A 10,602-nucleotide genomic window follows, 5' to 3' on the forward strand; every position below is an offset into this window, starting at 1 on the left:
TAGGAAATTTTTTGAATTTCTGCTACGTTCCCCAACAATGGCATCATGAGCTAGGTCTATTGCGTAGATTCTTTGCACGAGTAGAACACAAAGTAGTTGTGGGAGTTGATGTTGTTCAATATGCTTACCATTACTAGTCCAATCTTGTTTCGACGGTATTGTGGGATGAAGCGGCCCGGACCGACCTTACACGTACTCTTACGTGAGACAGGTTCCACCGATTGACATGCACTTGGTGCATAAGGTGGCTAGCGGGTGCCAGTCTCTCCCACCTTAGTCGGAACGGATTCGATGAAAAGGGTCCTTATGAAGGGTAAATAGCAATTGGCATATCACGTTGTGGTCTTGCGTAGGTAAGAAACGTTCTTGCTAGAAACCCATAGCAGCCACGTAAAACATGCAACAACAATTAGAGGACGTCTAACTTGTTTTTGCAGGGTATGCTATGTGATGTGATATGGCCAAGAACAATGTGATGAATGATATGTGATGTATGAGATTGATCATGTTCTTGTAATAGGATTCACGACTTGCATGTCGATGAGTATGACAACCGGCAGGAGCCATAGGAGTTGTCTTTATTTTTTGTATGACCTGCGTGTCATTGAAGAACGCCATGTAACTTACTTTACTTTATTGCTAAACGCGTTAGCCATAGAAGTAGAAGTAGTCGTTGGCGTGACAACTTCATGAAGACACGATGATGGAGATCATGATGATGGAGATCATGGTGTCATGCCGGTGACAAGATGATCATGGAGCCCCGAAGATGGAGATCAATGGAGCTATATGATATTGGCCATATCATGTCACAACTATATAATTGCATGTGATGTTTATTATGTTTATGCATCTTGTTTACTTAGGACGACGGTAGTAGATAAGATGATCCCTTACAAAATTTCAAGAAGTGTTCTCCCCTAACTGTGCACCGTTGCTACAGTTCGTCGCTTCTAAGCACCACGTGATGATCGGGTGTGATGGATTCTTACGTTCACATACAACGGGTGTAAGACAGTTTTACACAGCGAAAACACTTAGGGTTAACTTGACGAGCCTAGCATGTGCAGACATGGCCTCGGAACACGGAGACCGAAAGGTCGAGCATGAGTCGTATAGTAGATACGATCAACATGAAGATGTTCACCGATGATGACTAGTCCGTCTCACGTGATGATCGGACACGGCCTAGTTGACTCGGATCATGTGATCACTTAGATGACCAGTGAAAAAGGATGTGTCTTATTTAGGCTTTAGTATGAGGACTTGAACTATTGTCCCATTTGCAATTCTTCCAGGAATGTTGTGGTAGACAACGGTATGGGTGAGAAGACACAGACCAAAATACCCGTTAACGTTCTTCGATATACACCAATCGTAGCAAGACTTTAACGTCTTTTCATGGTCGAAGAGACGGCCAGACAGATGACATGGCACAAAACGGGCAAAAGAACCGAACTAGATGCAGATGGGAATGTGATGATGGTGCACACATTGGATGGTGAAGCGTGGAAGTGCTTCGATGCATTACTTAAGGAAAAAGGCAGATCCAAGGCATCCTCGAGTCGCCGTCATCACAGATGGGTTCAGTATGTTTGGTCAGATGGCAACCCCATACAGCTGTTGGCCCGTGTTTGTCATTCCACTCAATCTCCCCCCCGGGCAGATTATGCAACGAAAGAATATTTTCCTGACATTGATAATTCCAGGGCCCAACTATCCGGGGAAGAATATGAATGTGTACATGCAGCCGCTTAAGGACGAATTGCAAGAAGCTTGGGATAATGGGTTCAAGACATACGACGCCTTTAGCAAACAGAACTTCATAATGCGTGCCTGGTACATGTACTCGACGCATGACTTGCCGGTGTATGCGCTATTCGTTGGCTGGTGTGTGCATGGAAGGTTCCCGTACCCCACATGCAAGGGAGCTCTTGAGTTTCGTTGGCTGACGGCGGGGCGCAAGTATAGTTGCTTCGACTTGCATAGACCGTTTCTACATCCTGGCCATAAGTTCAGGAAAGACAAGAAGAACTTCATCAAAGGTAGAGTTGTCAAACACTCTGCACCACTTGCGTTGACAGGCCAACAGACCCTAGATCAGTTAAACGCTCTCGAGCCAGATCCAGAGCGTCCAGGGTATTTCAAGGGGTATAATAAGGAACACGCTTGGACTCACAAGACATGCTTCTGGGATCTGCCTTACTTCAGAGACCTCCTTTGCCCACACAACATCGATGTGATGCACACTAAAAAGAATATCGCCGAAGCCATTTTTGGTACATTGTTCGGCATAGAGGGGAAATCAAAGGATAATACTAAGGCTAGAGTCGATCAAGAGAAGCTATGTGATAGACCGTTACAGAACATGAAAGAACCGAAAGGAAAGGGGATCAACTGGATGAAGTGAAAGGCATGGTTCAATCTTGGAAGGCCAGCTATGAAGGAAATTATTTTATGGGTGAAAATGCAGTTGATGTTCCCCCGATGGGTATGCAGCAAATCTAAAGAGGGGAGCGAGTCTTCAAAAATTGAAAATATTTGGTCTAAAAAGTCATGATTGGCACATATGGATTGAGCGAATAATGCCGGTGATGTTGCGTGGCTTCATCCCTGACGATGAATGGCTAGTACTGGCAGAGCTGAGCTATTTCTTCCGTGTTCTTTGTGCGAAAGAACTATCGCTTGGCCTCCTAGAATAAATGGAACAGTTGGCGCCGGAGTTGATCTGCAAGTTAGAGAAGATCTTTCCGCCAAGCTTCTTTAATCCAATGCAACACTTGATTTTGCATCTCCCGACCAAGGCACGATTGGGGGGGGGGCGTGCAAAATCGTTGGTACTACTCAACTGAGAGGATGCAGAAGATGCTTCGAGCAAAATGTAAAAATAAACGTAGAATAGAAGCATCGATGGCGGAGGCATTCATCACTGAGGAGGCGGCAAACTTCGTGACCGCACACTACGAAGCCAAAAATCGTCATTTGCATAATCCGAAGCCTCGGTACAATGCTGACGAACCTCAAAAGGGTCAATCCAACCTCAACCTATTCAAAGGGAATCTCACACTAGCCGGTGGTTGGAAACCAGTAAGGTTGGATGTTGAAGAATGGTGGACCTATCTCTTCAACAACCTAACAGAAGTGCGGCCGTACATCGAGTAAGATCTCGGTACATTGTTTCACAACTTCTAATTCCTTTGAACTTCTCTTATTCCTAGATATTTGATGCAGTCGATACGTCGCCATATTCTCGTATGGAGCGGTGATCCAAAAGGATTCTGTCGAAGAGTATGAGCTTCTGGCAAAACAAGGAGCCTAATTTCCCGGTTTAATCTCTTGGTTAAAAAAACGGTAATTTCCATTAGACCCTTTCTTTTCTTTGGCTAATTTGCGACTAATGGAACAATCCTTTCGTATTAAACTTGTAGGCTAATTCAGAGATTATGGATGCCGAATTGAGACAAGTAGCTATTTGTTTTGACTATAAGGTCCGTTCATTTGACAAATACGACATAAACGGGTATCGCTTTCATACCTATGGCAAAGAGCTATCTATGGACGACCGAAAGTCTACAAATTGCTGTGTCTCTGCTATCGGCGAAGGAGGTATCGAGTATTATGGAAGAGTTGAAGCAATTTATGAACTTGAATTCTATGGTGAAAACCCACCAAACGTCGTAGTCTTCAGATGTTATTGGTTCCAGCCGAGGGAGACTAGAAGGACTCATGAACATATAGGGCTAGTCGAAATCAAACAAAGCACCCATTTGGATGTTCCCGATATCTATATTACGGCTCAACAGGCAACCCAAGTTTTCTATCTACTGTGGGCCTGTCAAAGTGATCCAAATCTCAGTGGTTGGGACGTCGTTTATGAAGTGCTGCCACGTGTTAGACCACCTCCCCCCAATGAAAAGGATTATGAACCTCACATTAACCAAGACACATATGACGAAGGAGAATTCTTCCAAGAAACACGTCTTTCCAAAAAATATTTCAAGAACCGCTCTACTCCACCCCATAACATTGAAGTAGACAATGATAGTGAATCCGACTTCACCCCTGAGGCGGAACAACAAGAGCTGGAAGAAGAAGAAGTTACTGCTGCAGATGACCTGTCAATGCTTGAACGATTACGTAAAGGTGGCCTTCCGCATGATGATGCATTTATTAATGATGATGATGAGCATGTCATTACCGATAGTGATGATGATGATGCTTTTATTAATAATGATGAAGAGCACGTCATTACCGATAGTGATTATTAGGTATTCAAATTTTTCGTTGCACTTGATTTATATAGTTATTTGTATGATTGTATGATTTATATAGTTGGTATTTATAATTTTCTTACTTTGTATGATTGTTTATTATACATAGTGCCATGGTCTTTATGTCCGTCCCGGTCGGCCTCGCCCGCTTTATGATTCGGATGTGGTAACTTCTATTTCATAACTATTTGTTGCATTTCGCATTTATGACAATTATGGCCATCAAGTTGACATAGAGATATTTTAATCTAGGAGGTATGTGAACCGGAATTTGAAACGGACCCTCTTGTCGAGAAGTTAAATTTAGTTGAAAAAGAAAATGAGTATTTGAAAGAAAAAATTAAAAGAATTGAAGAAGAGAAGATGACATTGGAGTTGTGTGTTGTCGATGTCATCGATGATCACAAGATGAAGATGAATGCAATGCGCTTGAAGATGGATGCAATGCACCTGAAGCTTAAGAAGATTAGAAATTATTCCATTGATAATGAGGCTTGGTATCATTATGCCGTTGGATCAGTTGTTGCCTTTGTTGCGATCTTCATCACATTTGTTGTGATTAGGGTAAGTTTTCTCTAGTGTTTTGCTTTACAAATGGATACTTAGCTTATTTTCCTACTAAATGGCATAATTACCTAAGTTAGATAAAAATGAGCTATACTTAGCTTATTCAGTTCATTTATGACATACTTAGCATACTTAGGTAAAAAATGGCATGATAATCTTTGTTAGCTCCAAAATGATATAGACTTAGCTTATTTTCCTCGAAAATGACATAATAACCTTACTAAGCTCCAAAATGACCTATTTACCTACCTTAGCTCTAAAATGACCTACACTTAGCATTTTTACCTAGCTTAGCAATAAAATGACATTTTTACCTACCTTAGTTAGAAGAAGAAGAAGAAGATAAAGAAGAAGAGAGGAGAAAAAAGAAAGAGAAGAAAAAAAATCTTCTACTTCTTCTTCTTCTTCTTCTTCTAACTTTCATCTTTGCCAATTTGCAGATTTTCTTTACATGAGGAAGCTTGGATTCATGGAGTGTACTATTCTTGTGGTGCTTCCTTGTTGTTTATGAAAACTTGTTTGGATATGTATGTCTATATGGATATGTTGTTGGAAACTTGTTTCTGGTTATGTATATATGGATATGTTGGACTTTGTTGAACTATGTTGTTGGATTGGATGAAATATGTTGTTGGACATGCCGTTGGATATGTATGCATGTATATCTGTGTTTGAAACCATGTCTAATTAATGGGATTTAAATAAAAACAAGGGATATATAGCCTCTTTGCTGTCTGTTAGCAGACGACAAAGAGCTTTGCCGTCCGCTAGCAGACGACAAAGAGGACACGTGGCAGTCACCTGTGCAAACTGGGAACACTGGCTGCCTATTTGGTCATTTTGCCGTCTGCTGGCGGAGGGCAAAGTGACCAGCTATGCCGTCCGCCAGCAGACGACAATGATTCAAACATCTTTGCCGTCTGCCGGCGGACGGCATATCTGGACACGTGGCAGCTTCCCAGTGTTGCCGAGCTGGGCTCTTTGCCGTCCGCCAGCGGACGACAAAGATCTTTGACACTTTGCCGTCCGCTGGCAGACAACAAAGAGCGTCGTTAACCCCCTAACGGCTCTCACGCCACCGCACTTCCGTCAGCTGTCTCTGCCGTCTGCTGGCCTTGGATGGCGGACGGCGTAATCCTTTGCCGTCCGTGTCTAAGAAGCGGACGACAAAGAAGGCCTTTGCTGGCGGGTGTTCATCCGGACAGTTTGCCATCCACTAGCGGACGACAAAGATGTTTGCCGTCCGTGATCTATGCCTTTGCCGTATGCCATGGCGGACGGCAAAGAAGCTGATTCCAGTAGTGCTAATCATTTTAGCAAAGCGTTCAAAATCCTCATCAATATTATCAGTTTCAATAATTTCATTCTCTCTAACCCTAGCAAGTTGTTCATCAAGAAATTCACCAAGTGGCACAGTAGTATCAAGCATAGAAGTAGTTTCATCATAAGTATCATGCATAGCAAAAGTGGCATCATCAATAACATGCGATATATCAGAATGAATAGAAGAAGCAGGTTTAGGTGTCGCAAGCTTACTCAAAACAGAAGGTGAATCAAGTGCAGAGCTAGATGGCAGTTCCTTACCTCCCCTCGTAGTTGAGGGATAGATCTTGGTTCTTGGATCTTTCAAGTTCTTCATAATGATAAGCAGATATAAATCCCAAGTGACTCAAAGAATAGACACTACAAAAAAATACACTTCCGTGATGATACATGTTTGTCATAGTAGATCGCATTTTCTGTCATGCATGTACATCCATGACGATTTTATGACAGAATCAAGATAGTCATACCTGTGTTGTCGTAGAAGTGTTCCATGACATTACCAAAATTATCATCACGGAAGTGTCCACTTCCATGACGATAAATCGCGCATCACAGAATTGCTTTCGACAAGGGTGACCGACACGTGGCATCCACCGTAATAGAACACTGTTAAGCTATCGGGTCGGGTTTTGGATCCGATAACCCGTTAACAACCCCGACCAATGGGGATTTTCCACGTGTAAAATCATCATTGGCTAGAGGAGACACGTGTCAGGTCCGCATTGGCACAGGTGTCACTCATCCAATGGGCGAGACGCGCCTATGATATGTTGACACATGGACCGACCCATCAAGTTTAAATGGGCCGGCCCAACTGAAGGCCCACAAGATTTTGCGGACCATAATGGGCCGGCCCAGCTAAAGGCCCACGAGATTTTGCGGACCATAATGGGCTGGCCCAGCTAAAGGCCCACAAGATTTTGCGGGCCATAATGGGCCGGCCCAGGTAAAGGCCCACAAGATTTTTGTGTGCCATATTGGGCCGACCCAGGTAAAGGCCCACAAGATTCTTGTGGATCATAATGGGCCGGCCCAGCTAAAGGCCCACGAGATTTCGCCGACATTAATGGGCCGGCCCAGCTGTAGGCCCACAAGATTTTGAGGACCCTAATAGGCCGGCCCATTAACTGGTTGCCATGTTTTGGGCCAAATGCCGGACCATATTTGATCCGGTCCATTAATGGCCTGTCACGCTCCGGGCCTAATAGTGGCCCATATGAGATCCGTCCCGTTAAAAGCCTACCACGTTCTGGGCCAAATTACGACCCAGATCAGGTCTGACCCTTTAAGAGGCTTTGGGCTCAATTATGGCCCATATCAGATTCAGCCTGTCAACTGGACACTATGCTTTTGGGCCCACTTGCTAAAGGCCCACTTAGTAATTCATCCTGATATTAGTTTTGGCCTGTTAAGGGCCCGTTTAACATTCCGGCCCTTTATTAATTTCGGCCTGTTAAAAGCCCGTCATATAGTTGGGCCTAACTACGGCCCGGTTTGCATCCGGCCTGCTCGCAGCCGATACCTGATTGGGCCAAACAAGGATCGAGACAATTTTGGCATGTTAAAAGCCCGTGATTTGATTCGCACAATCATGGGTCGGGGTTCATTTCGGGCTGCTGCCGGCCCGTGAGCTGTTCGCACGTTTCAGGCCCAACCTACATCGTGATTGCATGACGGCCCGATTATGTACCGTAATTTTACGGTTTAGCTCGTTTACTACGAAGACAGGATAGATATACAGTAAAATAACTACAGCATCGTGAATAAGAAAAAACCTAGACTATACAATAAAGAAATTGTGGCATATTACATCCACTGGGCATCAAAGTTCACCACTATGATAATAAAGCACAAGCAGATAGCAGATTACATACACTGGGCATCAAAGATCACCACCAGTGCAAATAAACACGCTGACAAAATAATATACAAAACCGACAGCACTTCAATAGAGTTCAAGAAAGGTTAGCCCTACTGGGGAGCTGCAGCGCAAGCAACTGATTAAGATGATGACTGCGCTTGTTCAACACTTATATCTTCCTCACTCTGAAAGATAAACAAGCAGACAGATGACAGATTTTGCACATAAAAGTATCAGTGCTGACAATTCATCACATTTCTTACTGACGAATAAAGTGACACAGTTTAAAATTGCATTAACACAATATGGTACTATTCAGGTCAAGACATGGCAGGAAATGACATTGTGAAGGAGTTGGCAGCTTCACGACACCACTGGATTATAGATCAAGAACTCATAAGTATCAATGGTTAGTGTGCTGTCAATTTATACCATTTTAGATTGGCAAATAAAGAGACAGTTTAAATAATAGTAGAATGATATGACATTGTTCATAGTTAAGACATTGCAGAATATGACATTGTGCTGTAGTGGGTAGGTTCACCACACCACTGGATTACGGATGAAGAACAGAAGCATACATGCAGTGCAAAAGAAGATCACTTGCTTTGTATAGTTTAATTTACATGGTATGAAGAAGGAACTTGGTTGTACAACTGAAAACTTAAATTGAGAAAGGACAAACTTTTGTTTATGAACTACATAATAAACTTTAAACAAGCAATTTGATGCAAACACCAAAAATAAAAGCTGTTGTAGTCATGCCTAACCAAATATATAACAAAGTTTGAAGGCTTGAGATGGACAAACTTACGTTATTGGTGAAGACAGGCTCTATAAAGGCCTTGTCCATGCTGATGGGGGGGGGCAATTCAAGAAGTTTACCACAGAATCTTCTTCAAAAGCATTGCTTTTATTCTACATTTTGTTAAGAGTAAATATAGATGTGATAATATACAAAAAAATGGAGAATATTTAAGATAAGATGAAGAGTGATGCTACATAACCAAGTAGCTATAAATGTAAGTGCAGCGATACATGCAAAAGGTACAGCCAAGAGCAATGCACAGCTAAACTTCTTCAGTACCAACCTTATGGTAAGAGTAAATATAGATCTGATGTGTAGAAAATGGAGGGCAAAGGAAAATAAGCTGCAGAGTGATGGTACATGAACAACTATCTGTCATTATAAGTATGCTGATAAAGGACATCATGTACTTACAAGAACAATGCAGAGCTAAAAAAACATTGGCATTGGATATATTCTACACTAATGTAACCATTCATACAGATCAGATAATTTGGAGCGAATAATTGATAAGCAAGCTATCATGCATACTGCTGTCACATAATGAACCAGGTATGTATGCAAGTACAGTGATACAAGACAACATGTACTAACAAGAGCAAAGCAGCGGGCAGCATATTTGCGATATCCTGCCGTTCTTGTCAAACCTAAATTCTTCTTCGAGCATATTTCCTGCAAAGAAGATCCGTAAGGCACATGCGGAAAAGTAGAAGTTCAAATTGTCATGTTATTTCATAGACAGTACCTCATCCTGGGAACGAGACCAGTGCATAACAAGGTTTTTCCATTCAATGTCTTCTAAATTTAGCATATGAGACTTCACCAGAAATTCGTTTATAGACTTGCCATCAAAGTGTGATTTCCTCAGGTAACACCGATACTGCTGCAATGCTTCCTTGAAAAGCACAAGCAAGCTTTGCTCATCATGAATATCCAGATTGACCCTCGCCTAGTTACAACAATGTAATGTAAATCATTGATGTGTTCAATCAGCAGAAAACAGGAAAATAATAACCATGAATAATAGCACTTACACGTAAGTTGGACAGGAAGATGTGAAAATGGTGTTTGTCCTCACAATAATCTCCCCATGATGGGAATATATGCACGTAGTCCCTAACAACATTGAAAGCATTGTCTTTTAAACTAGGAATAAATGGAATGGGGTTCCAATCTGCAGGAATTGGCCGACTCTGCAGTTGGGATAAGTCTTCGGCCGGTGGACTTGCTGTACTTTTTGCTGGAGTGGGATTTTTCTGTGGTACAGCTGGTGCTATGGCAAATGAAATCGATATACCTTTCGCTGGAGTGCAGGTCCTGTGTGGTGGGGCTAGTGGTGTGGCCAGTGAAGTATGGGTACAATCTGCTGTAGTCAGTCCTACGTTTTGTGTCACTGGTTGTACAGCCAATATAAGTGGGGTGCTGTCTGATTTCTTCGGCACCACCAAGTTTTTCAAGGACTTTGCTGGTGCTCCTTCAGGTTTGGCAATCACCCTCTTCCTTTTTGATGTCTGATGCACAAGAACAACATTTGTGTGGAAAAACAGGGTATGATGACAGATAGAATATGTATTGATAATGGATGGGCATGGCATCTCGACATATATGATGAGTAAACTAAGCAGATGGCGGTGCAACAAAGTAGAAGAAATGCAAGACAACATATGCAAGATACCCGCAATCAATAAAACATTGCCAAATTAGAACATGCACCTTGATGGGTGAACAGGACAGGCCATCTGCCTTTGACTCCTCGAGGTTAGAATAGT

This window comes from Triticum dicoccoides, chromosome 1A (assembly GCF_002162155.2).
Source record: "Triticum dicoccoides isolate Atlit2015 ecotype Zavitan chromosome 1A, WEW_v2.0, whole genome shotgun sequence".
NCBI lineage: Eukaryota > Viridiplantae > Streptophyta > Magnoliopsida > Poales > Poaceae > Triticum > Triticum dicoccoides.